The sequence below is a fragment of the Passer domesticus genome, chromosome W, assembly GCF_036417665.1.
Source record: "Passer domesticus isolate bPasDom1 chromosome W, bPasDom1.hap1, whole genome shotgun sequence".
Classification (NCBI taxonomy): Eukaryota; Metazoa; Chordata; class Aves; order Passeriformes; family Passeridae; genus Passer; species Passer domesticus.
Window position 1 is genome coordinate 43,394,637 of NC_087511.1, and position 17,665 is coordinate 43,412,301.

General features: G+C 47.3%; 1 protein-coding gene across 1 annotated transcript in view; it reads right to left on the reverse strand.

The window, feature by feature from the left end:
- Positions 1-17,665, reverse strand: part of LOC135289060 (uncharacterized) — a 43,990-nt gene that overhangs the window by 19,012 nt on the left and 7,313 nt on the right. The window lies entirely within an intron of this gene.

Sequence of the window (17,665 nt, forward strand, 5' to 3'; positions counted from 1 at the left end):
CTGCCTTGTGCTTCACAAATTCCCACAGAGCACATTGGCAGTTGCTGTCCCTGAGTGACTAGAAGCAGCTCCTGCCCATGCCCAGAGTTGATGACCTAAGGACAGATTGATCTCTCCCCATCATGCTCTTCCCAGTTCCTCTTGTGATTAGTGTGTGTCACAAGAGGAAACAGGCTTTACTCCCCCACCACTCCCCTTCAAATGAGGAGTATAATACAAGTAATGCTATGGAATTAAGAGAGAGAAAAGGCTGGAGGGAATTAATCTTAATGATTACATAAATTATTGAAGAAAAGTATCCCATGGAAAGCAGGATGGTTTTGGGAAGAATACTCAACTGAGTGCTGGTGAATGCAACGTCAGAAAATGGGCAACACAAATTAATTATCCCCATCTAACCTGCACATATATGGGGTATAAGAAATAAAACACATCATCAATCCAGTACCATGAGTTGCCAGTGGAAGATGCAACAAAACAAGTGCCTTCAAGCTCACCACTAATACAGATTAGGAAGGAGACTGATGTAAGGACTGTCCCTGCAGCTAAAAAGACATTGGTGGGAGGCAGAAATGAGAAATTATCAAACACCTGCTAGTGCTGCTGCTCCTCACTGGAAAACTATCTGCCTCAGGTTTATTTTTCTTAGTCTTAGATTTCATCAAATTACCCACCTGAGAATACAGCAGGTACCTCCCAAGCTGTTGGAGCCCAGGATGTCTCTCTGACGGTCCTGGATGACCCAAGCCCCAGCCAGGGGGCTTTGAAGCCCTGGCAGGGGGGGACGGAGACCCTGGCATGCAGACAAAGACCCCTTCCACTTTCAGTTCGACCCATGGGACAAATTATCACCTTTATATGAAGAATTAAAGGTCACAACATTTAGATAGCATAATAGTAGTAGTTATAGGGTGAAAAGAGAAATTTTGGGGATTTTACTATAGGGGTCTAGGAGGCAAGATGGAGGGATTTGGGCGTTGTCCTGTTCTTCTTCTTCCTAGCCTCCATCTTCTTAGTGATTGTAGCATTCTGGGATTGGTGTAAAGTAGAAAGTCACTGTCTAACATAGGTGATAGGTATTGGAACATAACTGTAAATATTGAAAATGTAGTTTATAGTATAAAAGACAACGCCGGCCCTGTGGGAGGGCAGTGTGCCTCGGACTGACCTGCTGAACAGACCTTGGCAGGCCAGACAGAAAATGTTTTAGATAAGAAATAATGAACAACCTTGAGAACACGAGCTGAAGACTTCTGACTCCTTCTTCAACAGCTGGATTGGGGAAAAGAGACTTTTAATACATCTTGGGGTCAGCTTGACCAGAGGAGATCCCAAGACCGACCTATCATTTATTTAGGTGGAGCTGCCCAGGCCAGCACAATATTTTAGCATATACTGGAGTGCAGGGGAGAGTACTCAAAAAAGTCCACTTAGAAACTAGTTGTACTAGTTTGAAAGCAAATCAGTAGCAGATCCCAAGTCAGAAATACAATTTAATAGGAAAATTAAAATAAATGTAATAGTATAGAAACACTGACAGGGTCAGAATACATCCTGACACCCTGTTGGTCAGGGTGGTGGTAGCAGTGCCATTAAATGGTAGCTGCAGTCCTCTTGAAGTGATAGATGTGGTTCTGTTGATGAGGTGATCCTGTAAAAGGGTCTGGTTTTCCTCTGAATGTCCAGTGGTGGTGATGTAGCTCTTGTTCTCTGGGAATCCAGTAGGTAAGGCTGCCCGTGGTATTCCACATCTCAGATTATATCCAGGTAGGAGTGTTTGGTTCCTTCCCCTGGGCAGAGCATCTCACAATGGGATGATGTAATTTCATGAGTCATGCAGTGAGACTTGATGACCAATTAACAGAAGATATCCCACCCAGAGGGAGTTATCAGGAATGAGTCATGGAAGAGATAAAGAACACTGCCCCACCTGGATTTAACAGTTTATGGAGATGGTGATAGAATTCTTTCTTTTGGTTGCATCTTACATTGTAACCCAAGACATTAGTGTAGGCTCTACCTCAGAGGTATGAGAAGACTATTTCCTACGTGTCCTCCTGGGAAACACTTGCCAAGTGCGTTACAGAAATGCCTTTTCACTGAAGTACCAGGTGGGGAATCAGCAACATTGCTGCGCAGAGAAGCAAGGGCATGATCAGTGGTGACACATCGAACATCCACTTCTCAGCCTTCTCCTCCTCAGAGCCATCAGCAAGGACAGTGGAGCCATGGCCTCTAGTTCATTTGCTTGTGACCCTATGTTCCTCTGGAGAGCAGGAGTGTTGGGCAAGGCAAAATTACCTGTAAATCCCTTCGGGGCTGATTCTCGTCTTTGAGCAATGCAGATGGAGAGTGCCTCTCAGGAAGCTAGGATGCTGCAAAGTGCTTAAATTCCTCAGTGAACCACCCAGTTTTAAAGTGGCACAGTTGCTGTAACACAGATGTCAATTGAAGATACCATCTCTCTACAAACCTTGCCATCCAGGTGAGTCAGAGCCATGAAAAACTGATGAGAAGGTAATGAGTCCTCCAGTAGATATTCCTCATTCCACTCTTACCATACTTTAGGGTTTACAGACCATTAAGGGACTATTAAAGGCATCTAGGTTGACTAATTGAATGTTGGCCCCAAAAATTCACCCTTCTCTTCTCTGCATCCAGCCCTAACTCTTCCCTGAGATAAATTTTCTTTCAAAGCTAGCAGTGAAGATGCAGAGAGTTAGTTTTAAAACAAATTCACCAGTTTCAATGACAAATAAAACAGAATTGGCTTCCAGAAGGGCTATGGACCCAGTGCTTGAAGATCAGGCCACTACCTGGGAGACTCAGTTGTGTCATGGTAAAGCAACCACAGCTCAGTGAAAAAGGTCTGTCACCCTGGCCTGCAACAAGTTCCTTGTGTGAGTCACTTAACCTTATTATTTTATTTCACATTCTGTACTAAGAAACAAGATGGTTTCATTTCTCCTTTTGTTTCTACAATTTGTGAACTTGTTGCAGGAGGACAGGCTCTCCTGATGTCTTCATATAAGACCTAACAACAGTAAACATGGATGTACAATGAGAATGTGAGGCACCATCATAAAATGAGCCAGGTAGAGACCTATTGAGGCGGCTTCCAGCCGGGCTGTGCCCAGTGGGCTGCCTTGGTCAGGATAGCTCAGTGGGCTCAGCACAGCGTCCGAATTACCAAGCAGCTCCCAGCTGCAGGCAACCTAAGCAAGCTTAAGTGATTTCAGCTCTTAGTGATTATCAGCTCTTAGTGATTTCAGCTCTTTAGCTTGCTAGGTGCCACAGCAGCAGACGCCAGGAGAGAGAGGAGAAAGCTGTATAAGGTTCTGCAGAATTCTTTATTGGTCCACAAAGGTTCTCAATGACAGCTCTTCTGCCAAACCAGGCAGAAGTAGGGGTTTATATACTCTACAGGGGTTTTGGAAATTGTCCAATAGTAAGGGTCGGGGGAAAGTGACCTATAGGCTTACAGAGAGATAAGCAGGGTCTGAAAGGTGGAAGAGAGGGGCTTCTAAGGCCCAGTCATCATGACTTGGCATTTCCTAGCTCAGGCTTCTGACCTCCAAGGAGGCCTTGCAGGCCCTGAGCCTGCTAAAGAGACCCATGTAGTTCTGCAAACACAACTACAGTTGACTGTCCATCTTGAATGACCATGTCATCTTCAGCAATGCTACCTTCCACAGTGGCCACAGTCCAAGCCACATCTCAAATACACATTCTCATTTCTATAGTAAGACACTGTGATGGGTTGATGCTGGCCAAATGTCAGTGCACCTATGAAAATAATTTATTCATTTTCCTATGGTGTAGTTAAGCAGAGAAGGGGGAAAGAAAACCCATGGGGTGACATAAGGATTAGGAGAAAAACACTAAGGGCAAAACAGGCTTAAAACTTTAAAAGGTATAAAGAAAAATGTATTAACAGAAATAAAAGAGGATAATGAGAACTAAAAATAAACCATTAAAACACCTTCCCCCCGCAGCCCTTCTTTCCTTCCTACCTACAGTGCAGGGAGACAAAACATGGGATTTTTAATCAGTTTGTCACTTCTAGAAATCTTTCTTCAGTTCACTTAGGGAGAACAGTCTCTTTTGCTGTGCCATGGGGTCTTTCCTACAGAAAACAGCTCTCTGAACTTTTCCAATGTGTTTTTAATTTTCACGGCTAACAGTCCACCCAGAAATTGCTTGTACGTGAAGTCCCTCCCACGGCTTGCAGTCTTCCCACAACTGCTTTTTGTGGGCCATTTAGCTTATACGGTGCCGTTTTTAAGGATGAGCTGTTCTAGTATAAAAGCAAGGGTCCTCTGCTGAGAGTTTTAGTTTTTTGCAGGACAATGGACATGTACAACATATGCACAATCCAGCCTTCATAAAAACTAAGTAAGGTAACCATGTCCTTGAAGGACACGAAAGGAGAAGAACACACTCAAAAGCAGACAGTTCAGGATGCAAAGGCAGACAAGAAAACCGCAGCGAGATGCTTGAAGAAGAAAGACTAACTAAAATTAACTGAAATATTAAAATGCATGCGTAAAAGGATTTAACCAATCATGTATTAGCTTGAGGCATGAAAAATAGAAAACAGTATAAATATAGCTTGCTTTTTGAATTAAATCGGCTTCATTTGATCATATTGATCATGGCGTGATGTCCCATTAATGATCCTCCGCAATATTTTGGCACCCGAATGAGAGGGAGCCAAAGACAGCTATTTCACTGCTGTGCAGTTTCAGCAACAGCCTTCGGGAGGCAGAGAAGCCAGTTGAAAGTATCCTCACTGCCCCAGTGAGAAGAAAAGGTGGATAAAGGAGCTCCGAGTGAAGAAGAATTGATCTCGCCATGATCAGGTGAGCGGCCGGGGAGGAATGGGGTCGGACAATGAAAGAGATTGGGTCCAGAAACTCCTCCAATATATTCTCTTTAAGAGAGAACAGAAATATTATGCTTCCACTCTGAAGAGACTTATTTACTGGGCATGAGAACAAAACCTCATACCAGGAGTGCAGGTCACTTTTGAGGTATCGACATGGGAAGCCATGGGCAGCATGTGGTGGGACTGTATTGCTTCAAGAGGACGTGAGGCTAAATAGGCATCTAAATATGTTATCCTGTGGGAAAACATTGTAGAGGTATTACGGGCAATGAAGGCGGAAAAGAAAGCCGCTGCAGCAGCTTGCATTGCTGTTTCCCCAAGCCCCAATCCTGAGCCATAGGCATTTCCTGCTAGCAGGTTATTTTCAACTATGTTAGACCTTCCTTTGCGCTGCCCAGGACCCTCTAGCCCAGTTCCACTACCCAAAGAGGAACTCAAAACCTCAGAACCCTCAGATGAGAAACAGAGTCAGGAAGCAGCCTCCCTCAGAGGTTTCAGATGCTAACATGAGAATAAAAGTATTCAGGAAAAGGGAGCAGCTGATGGTGAAGTGTTAGAAATAATGCACTCATCATCTGAAGATGAGGCTGAAGAAGAAAACAATTTGGGATCTGCCTCAGTAGAGGAGGAATTAAGAGCTTTGGTAGACAATTTGCAGAAGTTAGTAATTCAACAAAGTGATCAAGTCGCTCCCCACAAGGACTATTCTTTTGAAAAGGGGGAGCTGACAGTTATTTTGAGCTCTGAAAGGGCTCTCAAGGAGCGGAGGGGAAGACGGATACCCCCCTCAACCATGGAAAATAGGCAGTTAGAGCTATATCCTGAAATAGAAAGAGCACAAAAAAGAAAGTGCAGGGGAGTTATCACTGAAGCAATAATTGAGGGGACATTCTCCCCTAGTACTATAGAAGCCTTCCCCATGGTAACCCAAGCCACAGGGCGAGGGTGGGAGCCATTTGATTGGAAGATATTAGAAAAATTGAAAAGCGCTGTCACGCAATATGGCTTGAAATCTCAATTACCACAATCATTATTACAATTCATTTTTACAGCAGATACCTTTATTCCAGCTGATGTTCAAACTCTGGTTAGATTAATCATGCCCCCTCATCAGCAGATTCAGTTTTATAAGAATTGGGAAGGGGCATGTAAAAAAGAGGAAGCAAGACCTCGGACTCAGGGGCACCCACTATTTGGAGTCACAGCACAACAGTTATTAGGAGAGGGTCCCTGGTCCACAGCAACTGCCCAAACCTGAAGTATCGATGAAGTTTTGCATTTAAGCCAACAACTTGCATACAACTCAATCCTTGCATTGCCTGATGGGCTGCATACTCAGGCTTTTACACAGATACGCCAAGGGGGAAATGAGTACTTTGATAAATTCGTAGACCGCTTGCATAGAGCTATTTATGATCACCCCGATCTGGATCTGGAAACAAAGCAGAAGCTGTTTAAGATGCTTGCCTTTGATAATGCTAATGACAAGACTTGGCAGATTTTAGGCACATTGCAAAAGGGAGAAGAGATTGTTGACATGCTAGAATTAATGACTAGAACCACAGAAAGACAAAAGGCTGACTATGTGGCTGCTGCGGTACAAGGTGCTGTAAAGCCACTACTTTCAAAATTAGAAAAAAAGGCAGAAGGGAAAAATGTCAAATATTTTGGGTGCGGGAAGGTCGGACATATACGGAGTCAATGTCAATCTGTGCCAATAAGGAAATTTTGCTCCATCTGCAAGAAGGACAATCACAACATGAGAGACTGCATATGGCCCCCGAGGGGCAGAAGCCCAGCGGGGAGGCCGGCCAGGATAGCTCAACGGGGGTCCAGGATCGCCCAGCGGGGGGCTCAGGCAACCCAGGCAAGCTATAGTGATTCGCAGCTCAGCTCTTTAGTGATTTCAGCTCTTTCAGCTTGCCTGGGGCCGTCGCCCTAGGTATCGCCGCAGCAGACGCAGAGAGAGAGGGAGCAGCGCTGTGTGGGTTCCGCAGGGTTCTTTATTGGGGTCTCCGCGAAGGGTCCAGGGACAGCTCTCCTCTGCCGAACCGGGCAGAGTGAGGGGTTTTTATACCTTACAGGGGGATTGAAAACTGTCCAATAGTAAGGGTCAGGGGAAAAGTGACCTATGGATATACAGGGAGATAACAGGGTCCGAAAGGCGGAAGAGAGGGGCTTCTAAAACCTTAGTCATGCTGACTTTGGTATTTCCTAGCTCAGGCCTCTGATCTCCAAGGCCTTGCAGGCCCTGTGCCTGCTACAACTCCACTTTCTGTATTTAGAAAAAAGGCGTTCCCTATGGTTCTTTTAAAACAGTGGACAAGGCATGAGAACATAAGTAACACGATGACAATTACAAGAAAAATCCACAACATTCCCTTAACCTAAGATGCAACCCATCCCGTTAATCCACATTGACCAAAGAGATCATTGACCCAGTCTGGGGTCTGTTCTACTTTTAAGTCCTTCACAAGTCCCTTCAGTTTCTGGATGTTGGCGTGGATGGATTCCGAGCGTGAAGAGAGATTGAAGCAGCACATCCCTTCGAAGTCCTCGCAGCCATGTCCGTGGGCAAGCAGCAGGAAGTCAATCGCTGCTCGATTTTGGAGGGAGGCATGTCTTGTGGTTTCTTCTTCCTTTAAGAGATCGCTCAGGGCAGCAGAAGTAACGTTAGCTTGCTTACTGAGCCAGCACCCAAGGTGATTTATGTCACCCAGGGCCTTAGCTGCAGCTACCCATGGTAGGAATATAGAGACCGCTATCTTTTTAGGTTTGTTCCAATCGTATAATTTGGGATCGCAATTTTCATCAAATGCTGTGTAGGACCTTTTGTGGCGTTTTAACTCGCTCTCTTTTTTCCAATCGTGCAACAAGGTGATATTTGGAGTAAGGGTGGAAAGTTTTCCTAGGGTACAGGGACCTCCCTCGAGTCGTGAGGGGATCCCAGCCCATACTCTGTCACCACAGATGAGAAACGTTCCCTTGGGTAGAACTTTGGGATGGAGAGAGGACACAGAGATCACACGAGCAGTGTAATTACACCAATCGTGAGGGTTGTAGGCTTTGTTAATTGGTGATATGTCTTTTCGGTATGTGTTTTTGTTCAGGTCAATTTCAGGCCAATTATTCTTTGGACGTCTAAAGTAAAATTTGACACAGAAGGTGGCCTTAGAGGACCCCAACAGATCCAATTCTTGAGGTTCCTCAAGAGCATTGGGCAGTATTTTTGTCCACTCGTCCCAAGTTTCTACCTGGTGGGGTCGCTTACCTGTGGTGCGGAGAAGCTCTGAATTATAGGCGGGCCAGTCATCGGCTACGAAAGGAATTCCTACTAGACATGTGGAAAGTGGGTTATCAACGCTCCCCATGGATAAGCACATGTTATCCTGTTTTAATGTTCTTGCTAAGGTTACCCAGACATTATGGCTCGGCTGTGGGCCGATCCAACCGACGGCACATGGCACGGTGAGGAACATCCAGGCAGCAGTGAGGACAGCACCAACGGAGATATTTTTCATCTTTGGGCAGGAATGGGGCTTCTGATAGGGAATATAAGCAAAACTTGTTATTTTTATGGTAGGAGGGGAGGGTTAGGGTTCCTTTCTTGTTCCTTTCCTCTGTTCCTTCCACCTCCCCCCTTTATTTTTAGTTTTTTACTGGGTTTTTTTTTTGTTTGTTTGGGGTTTTTTTTTGTTTTTTTTTTTTTTTTTTCTCTATGGTGCTAAGGGTGGGGGAGTAGGTAAAAGGTTAGAGGCTTTTGGTAAGGGTAGATAAAAGGGACAATAGGGTTTTTAGGGTACAAAGGGTAATAACATCTAATTCAGAGAACAGTTTGTTTTCAGGCTGTGTCTGTCCTAGGGCTTGATGCCACAGAATGTTTTTCAGCTTTCTGGTTTGTCTGCTGCTGTGTGATGGGACAGTCGTCTCCTCCACTTGTGGACGTTTGGCGACGTCTTCGTCTCCAGGCCGAGCTGGTCTGGTTTTGAGGAGGTCCTGGGATGGTGCGTGACTGGGTCTGGATGGCCTTTGATTTGGTGTCCTTGCGTGGGGCCCCACCACGCTCCGATGGAAGTTTCCCGGACGTGGCTGATAGTGCTGCTGATTCTGGGGCCTTTGGTAGAAATTGCGAGGGTACCTGGGAGGTGACCTCTCAGGACAGTCCTTTATAAAATGTCCAAAATCTCCACAGTGGTAGCAGCGGACCTGATCTTTAGAAGCTATTACTGCATAGGCACTAGAAACTCCTTCTGCAACACCCTTAGTAACTGCTTGGGCCACTGTGTCTTCAGTGGACAGGTGGCGTGTGCAGCTTTCCAGCATTTGCTCTATGGTAGGTTCTGTGTCTAAGGGTAAGGCTCTCAGAATTGCTTTACATTTTTCATTTGCATTACTCATGGCAAGTTTACACAACAGTTCTTTTCTTGCCTCTGTGCTCTCTATCTGTTTTTCCAGAGCATCCTTAATTCTATCCACAAATTTGATTAAGCTTTCATCTATTCCTTGTTTGATAGTAGAAAAATATTGGGTGGGTGTAGAATCATCTGGGGTAAGGAGTAAGGAGGTTTTTGCTGCTATAGCCACGTCTTGTAATGTTGCCTTAGGTAAAGTATCAGCTTGGTCAGAGGGTTTTTGCAAATCCCTTTCACCAGCCAGCTGTTCGGGTGTAAAATTTGACTTATCAGCATCTGCAGCGTAGTTATCTGATAATGTTTTTAATTGCTTTTTCCAATGCCTTTCCCAAAGCATGTACTCGGCGGGAGAAAGGAGGCACTGGGCAATATTTTTAATATCGTGGGGTACCAGAACATGTGCTGAGAATGTAGCTTCTAGGAAATTTCTGAAAATATGTGAACTTCTACCATGTTCTGTGGCTGTATTTCTTAATTGCACAAGTTCTTTATTTGTAATAGGTTCCCATGTCTTTCTAGTGGTGGCACCTCCTTTTTTTCCCTTCTTATAATCTACTGGAAAGGCAGTAATTCTCTGAGCTAATTGCCAGTCCCCTGCCTGTGTGGCTTCCATTTTTATTTTTGCCCAAGGATCCACATATTCTATTTCCAAATCAGAATCGCTGTCACTGCTGTCATCAGATGACGGCAAGTGAGGGCTAGCAGGTCGTGCCTTATGTTTCTTATGGCTGGCTGGAGCACCATTAGGCAGAGGTGTATGTGGCTGGACCGGGTATAGGGCAGCACATGGCAGGACGTGGCTACAGGGAGGCAGCTGTGCTGGAGTGGCTGTGTAATGCGTGATACAGCATGCACAGGACTGGGGGGCGTGGGGAGGGGGGGCAGAACTGAGGGAAGTCTGTGGCGTCCCGACCGGGGGCTGCGGAGCGTGGGTATGGGGTTGCGCAGCGAGGGTATGGGGGCAGGGGAGGTGCTGGATGTAGGAGGCGGCGGGACTGAGGGAGGGTGCGGCGGATACAGGATGGCTTGGGTCTGGGGCCGATACGCGGACAGGCACGATTCCGGCGGCAGGCAAAACGCGGTGGTGGGGGGGGGCGCGGGTACCCAGGGGGGCCGGTCCCATGCCGCAGCAGGGATGATGCCGGGGGCAGGGAAAGACGCGATGGTAGCGGGGGGGGGCAAGGGCGGGAGAGGGAGTGGGGGCGGGCGCGGCAGGGACAGGAGGGACGGCAAAGGGGGTGGGGGGGGCCCCCGCAGGGTCGGGGGGAGCAGGGGGAGGGGTGGGGTTTGGGTCGGTCCCGGCGGGAACTGGCGCAGATGCTCTCGGAGATAACGCAGAGCAAGGAGGCGCGCAGGGTGTGGCGGCCGAGGGGAAGGCGGGGGGGAAGAGGGGGTGGGCAGGGGCCATGGGCGCCCTGGGGTCGGAGGGTTGCGGCGCAGATGGCGGGACACTAGGACCCAGCGAAGTGCTGGAATTCAGGGTGGAGGGGGCGTTATCTCCTCCATTAGCATTTGAAATAGCCGCTTCTGTTAAGTGAGATAAGGACTTTCCGCTTCGTTCCACAGAAGCTAGCTCTGAAGTTACTATCTTTTTGTTAGTTTTTTCTACAGCTTTAGTGATAGCGTGAAACATAGGTAAAAACCGGGTTACAGAAAAGTCTTGGTTAGTTTGAAACTTATATATCGTGGTCCCAATTGTATCCCAAAAGGAGTCTAAGGTAATAGTCTGTGTATTAGTATCTGGGAAGTGGCAGAGAATCCACTTTATAAATTGTTTCAGGTTAGTTTTTGAAAGGTTACCTTTAGAAAAAGAAAAGTTGTTAGAAGATAGGATTTCTAGGATTAGGGAATATAAATCTCTCTCGTTTTGGGATCGCTTACTAAGCTTTGATCCCATTTTTCAGTTCCCACCAGCAGAAAAAAAGAGAAAAAAAAGAAAAAAACCCAAAAAAAAGGACCCAAGGAAAAAATATTTTTGCGCGCAAGAAAGGCTGTGTTAAACTTACACTTTTTCAGTCTGTTGTGGGTCAAAGTTCTGCTGGGGGTCGTCTGCTCGTCAGCCTCCGCAGACACTCGCGTGCCCAGGTGTCGGGGTGCGGGTCGGCTGACCTCCTGTCCAGAAGAGTCCTTCTAAAACGGAGAGCTTCTCCTTCCAGGATTTCTGGCGAGCGGAGGCAGTGACAATTTCACGAAGAAATGCTGCTCCTCTGAAATGCCAGGTCCGGCATTCAGTTCCGCGGCCAGGCTATCACGGCGGTCCAGATGTCGGCCCAGGGGCCCCTCGCTGTTCGGGCGTCCGCTATGTTCGGTGCGCCAGCTATGGCCCCCGAGGGGCAGAAGCCCAGCGGGGAGGCCGGCCAGGATAGCTCAACGGGGGTCCAGGATCGCCCAGCGGGGGGCTCAGGCAACCCAGGCAAGCTATAGTGATTCGCAGCTCAGCTCTTTAGTGATTTCAGCTCTTTCAGCTTGCCTGGGGCCGTCGCCCTAGGTATCGCCGCAGCAGACGCAGAGAGAGAGGGAGCAGCGCTGTGTGGGTTCCGCAGGGTTCTTTATTGGGGTCTCCGCGAAGGGTCCAGGGACAGCTCTCCTCTGCCGAACCGGGCAGAGTGAGGGGTTTTTATACCTTACAGGGGGATTGAAAACTGTCCAATAGTAAGGGTCAGGGGAAAAGTGACCTATGGATATACAGGGAGATAACAGGGTCCGAAAGGCGGAAGAGAGGGGCTTCTAAAACCTTAGTCATGCTGACTTTGGTATTTCCTAGCTCAGGCCTCTGATCTCCAAGGCCTTGCAGGCCCTGTGCCTGCTACAACTGCAGGTTCCAGGGAAACGGGCAACGGAGTGCCACCCCACGCGCGAAGACACAAGCTCGGGGAGCTGCATGGGTGGCTCAACCCCCTCTGGAGGACTTTATTCACTCCAATCTGCAACTCCTGGAAGCGCCGGAGTGGACGTGGAAACCACAGTAGACATTACCATCACTGACTCTGCAGTACATCTGGTAGAGACTAATGTAAAGGGACCTCCAGGGTGTGGGCTTAGTGCTTTCCTGTTTGGGAGGTGATTGCTAGCAAAAGAGGATTGGATGTAATTCCCAGGGTTATTAATGCAGACTAAAAAGGGGTTATCAAAATTATGGTTAGGACTTTTTCCCCTCCTGTATCTATCTCTAAAGGATCACAAATTGCTCAACTTGTTCCTTTTACGTCTTGTGTTCCCTGTACAGAATTGAAGGAGCGGGGAACAGGCGGTTTTGGTTCCACAATGTCGTAGGTTAAGAAGGAAGTGAGTTTTTTGGGAGGTTGTGATCAAACCAATCAGTGCTTGGATTTGAATATTGGCACCTGGTTTGTCCACTGAAGGTATGGACCGCCTCTGAGAACACAGGGTGTTAAAAGCAAGAACTCCCAGGAGAACTCTCTCTTGGTTATGGTCCGTGAAGGAGCTCAGACCTTCCCTGCCCAGCTGGGGCTGGGTGGGGGAGGGAAGCCATGCGGCCAGGTGAGATAGGCCGGAGCCTTGGGCAGAGGAGGGGGGTGAAGGCCTTGCAAGATGGAAGGGTGGAAGAGCCCTGAGAAGCATCGCCCCCCCACCCCCCACCCCCCCCCACCCCCTGGGAGAGAGATTGAGAGAAAGAGCCAGTGCCTGTGCTGCCTTGAAATTTGATATCATGGACTGGCAGCACGGCCAGCCAGAAGTGGGGGATAAGGCAAGAGAAGGTGCCCGGCAGCTGTGGGAGTTCTGGGCAGACAGAGGTGAAGGTTTTAACCCCTTTGTAGAATAATGGAAACCTTACAAATACTGATCCTCCTGAATCTGAATGAGGAGAGAGAGATGAGAGATGATGAAATGGGCAAGTGTGAGGAAAGTTGGTGCATGTGAGAGACGTCCAAAGAGGTGAGAAGAATCCTAGGTGGGAAGAGATGATGGAGTGGCCTTGAGCTGGACTCTTTCTTGTATGGCCATGGACAGACCCATGCTTTTCCCGTGACCCAGAGACTGTATTTAGGGGGAGGCAATGCCTCGGAGTCAAGAGTGAAGCAGTGGCGTGAACAGAGACGGCTAAGGAGGGTGTGGGATGCCCTCTGTCTCCGTGGAGAGGAAGATCTCTGTTCATGAGGCCCCTCGGCCCCAGGGGGTAAATTTGGGGGGGACTGGTGTCCCGAAGTTGAGAGACTGCTGCTTTTGAAACTGGGTGGAGCATCCTTAAACGGGGAACCCTAAAAGCAGTCCTGGCCCATGTGCAGTGGTGAGAGCACTGGACATGGGGGGGGAAGAAGTCACGAGGGCAGATGTTCTCTGGGCGGTGCCACAAGTGACACGAAAACACAAGAGGTTTCAGTTGTGTTTCTGGGGGATAGACTGTGGTGCAAGGGGGGACTCTTCTCTTCCTGATGGATTTGAGGTTTGATTATTTGAGGGGTGTTATAAATGAGCGCAATGGGCCAGTCGGGTCAATTATATAGCCAATTTATTAATACAGAAAAGAGAAAGCAAATCGCAGCGCTGGGCGGCGGGGGAGTCCTTGCTCCACCAACTGCCGCACCGAAAATTGTTCCGTTCCCCTTTTGTACCCTCCCGCGCCCCGTCGCATTTCCGGTGCTTCTCCGCGCATGTCCACCCGGTTGTTAGAGGGTCTCCTTCTGCCTCCTGGTGGTCGTCGAATAGGGCCTCTGGTACTTTTCCTCAGCGCCCCCCTCTCTGGGAACCTGGGACTGGGAACAACTTGTATCTTGATTAGCTCAGCAATGTTTAGTCTCATATGTTATCGCATGCTAGTTGGCGGTTACTTATTTACATTATGTTTCCTCCTGTTTTTAGTGAACAAGAAGGTCACATTCCCATCACAACCTTATGCTTTCTCCTGTTTTCAGTGAACAAAAAGGTCATATTCCCATCACAAACCGCCCTTTTTTTCTATGTCACTATTTTTGTTCACTGAATCTGGCAAGCTCCTTTCTGCTGAGCTCTAAGTAGTTTTCTGTGTTCCCATCGCTTAGAGGTTCATACCTCGCCTTAATGAGCATGAGGTGGGCGGCTTCCAATCTTCCCTTTACTACATTAATCAATTTATTAAATATGCAAGGCCCGAAAGTGATTGTTAGGATAAACAATATGAGAGGTCCCGCTATAGTGGACAGGAGTGTGGTGAGCCAGGGGGAGCGGTTGAACCATGATTCGTACCAGTTTTGTTGTGCTTCCCTTTCCCTTTTTCGCTTTTCCAATTGTTTTCTGAGCTCGGCCATGGTATCTATCACTATTCCAGTGTGGTCTGCATATGTGCAACATTCCTCTCGTAATGCTACGCACAACCCTCCTTGTTGTAGAAACAGTATATCCAATCCCCGTCTGTTCTGGAGTACTACTTCCGATAAAGATCTTACTGATTTGACTAGTCCATCTATCGCCTTTTCGATTCTACTTAGATCTTCATCTACTGAGGCTCTCAAGTCTTTCATACCCCTTTGCTGATTTATTAGGGCAGTTGCCCCTGTTCCTACTCCGGCTCCTCCTAAGCCCAATAGGATGGCTACTGTAAGAGCTGTGGCCGTAAAAGGTTCTCGTTTCACTAAATGATGTTCAGGAGTGATCTGATGTTCGTATACATATTCCTTTGGATGGTATATAATTCGGGGAACTATCACAACCTGTATGCAATATTCGAATGTCTCATTGAAATGAGATATAGATATACATGGAGTCACTCCCAGTGTATTGCATACCCATTTGGCATTTACTGCAGGGAGAAGCCACTTAGCCGATTTTTCAGATTTGACGGTTGTCATATCTATTTCACACAGATGTTTTTTGTCTGATGGAATTTTTCCTACGCACCTTCCTTTCCCTGTTACCTGAACTATTGATATCCCTGGGGTTCTGTCCTGGCCTCTCTTCCAAAGGCACTCCCGTGGATTGGTTCCGTTAATCCTCCTAGGTTTTGCTGTAGTTCCTAAAGCTTCATAAAAAGGCGGGTTAACAGTATAGCACAACCAGCATTCATTGGTTAAATTTGGGTTCGTAGTATTGAGAACTCTGAATGTAGCTTGCATCACTTTCCACAGCATACCATACTCCCGAGCAGGTGGAGCTGTTAGTGGCCAATCTCCCGACTGAGTCGGCTTCCTTGTGAGATTTTCTACTAATGAATAATTGCCCCTTTCTCTCTTTCTCCCTTCTTCAGTAAGTACGGGGTTCGGCCCCACAGGTTCTGGGTCATGAGGGACTGGCTCTTTTCTTATTAGAAAATGCCCCCCCCGATCCTTTCCTGGTTCCCATAATCTTGCCCCCCAGGTTTTTCCTGTGACCCAAACTGGATCGCTAATTTTGTCATTGGTCACGTTTATCTGAATGGACTGGCAGTTCCCCCCCGTTGTCACTCCACCGGCAAAATCAAATCGGGGAGGGGTACAGCCCCATGGGTACTATCCGACTCTTATATATGAGTCCCTCCCTCCTCCTGGGGTAAAGCCATGAGCTATAGTTTCACATCCCCAATATCCACAATAAAAGTGTCCAGGATAGTTGCAGTATGGTTTCCCTGGATTCGACGCTGGGCACATATAAAACCCTATCCTATTTAAACAGGGTTTAGCCTGGATAATGTCACATAGCTGACACCTAAAGGAGGGGACTCCTGAAGTTGTAGTTGTTGCTATGACTCGTTGATCTTCCCACCTAATAAGTGACCATTTGAAGGGTTCATGGCTTACGCTGTCCCCTAATGTTTCCCTGATCAATAACCATATCATCAATATTCGCATTAAAGTTGAGTAACATCCACTGCCAGTATGGGTATGAATAATCAGCCTGTCCAGTTTCACCCTTTCTTCAACTTGAGTCCCTTGGCCCTTTTGATCCCTGCCTGTAAGCTCTATTGGTGCTCCCATTTTGTGAAATTCCATCCTTCCACTAAGTATCCCTCCGCCTCGCTCGTCAACTAGTTTGCGACTAGTTACGAGGGCTGTTATCTTCTCGGCGGCAAGGATCTTCTGAGGGATGGAGTTTGCACCTCCTTCGCCTCTTAAGAGGGTTAACAGGGAGTCGCACCTGTAACTGTTGTTTCGCTTGCGAATTTTACCCTTGTAATGACCAAGAGACTGGTTAGGATACTCTAGAGTCTTTTCCCTAGTTATCCCTCCCAACGAGGTTGGCAAGTATTTTCTGGGAGCCCTCCCTCTCTGGCAGTGGACTCACCACAACCTTTTACAAAGTTTATGACAGGGACGGATTGACCCGGCTTTTCTTGATATGTAGACGTTCAAATTTAGCAATCCAATTATTTAAAGCTGTGTCTGGGTCTATGTCTTTTCCTAGGGGTCCGACTATTGAGGTCCTTAAGTGTGGTACCGTATGTCAGCACCTTGCAGTTAGAATACGGGAATTGGCGATCTGTCGGCACTTTTTCAACCAACATTTAATTTGCCACCTTGCCCATGCTAACAAAAGCTGTTCTGGGGTCTCATACACACTCCGAAATTGAGTATAAGGTATCCCGTTCTCTCTTTCTAATGCTAGAGCCCAATCTCCCCTCCTAATGTCCTTGCCTGCACACCTCCCGCACCACAAGTGATATATTAACCTTTGTTCTTTCCAATAAACCTTATTACAACCACCGCATTTAAAGGCTACCCATGCCTCACAAAGTTCTTTTCCACAGCTACAGCAGGGACTGCGTTTAAGAGGTCGGAACGAGGGTTCCTCTTGGGGTCCATAAGTTTCAATCCACCAGACCCAATTGTCTGGAGGATTTGTTAAGGCTTCTCGAGCTGCTGAGTTGAAGCGTGCTAAACTTAGTAGATACGGCTGCAAAGTTAATGACAGCTTCTGTTGGACCCTCCTTTGGTCCGCTGGTCCTAGCCTTTCCCATTGCTCAGTCATCGGGATGACGGCCCATTTCTGGTGTTTTTGGTGAATGTCAGTCTTAGGCCGTCTGGGGGTCCTTTTATTCTCCACTGACAGTTCTGTGAATGCTCAGGAAAGTCGGAAGGGTTCACTGGTCCTTTTACTCGACTGGCGTGAGTCCACCCTTTTTCGGCAGTTCTCACAGCAGTGTCTGTGGTGAGCAGGGTAAGATATGGGCCTTCCCACCTTGGGGTTAAAGGATTTTCCTTCCAACTCTTGATTAACACCCAGTCTCCTGGCTGAACCTGGTGTAATACAAGATTCAAAGGAGGTCGTTGAACCCACATTCCCTTTTCCCACAGTTTCTTTCTGTATTTTTCCAAGGTAACCAAATAACTGTTCAAACTCTTATTACTGATGTTGGGGTTTATCTGTACTTTTTCCAAGTTGTAGGGCATTCCATATAGCATCTCAAAGGGGGATAGCCCTGTGTCCGCCCGGGGTTGTGTCCTAATGTTTAGTA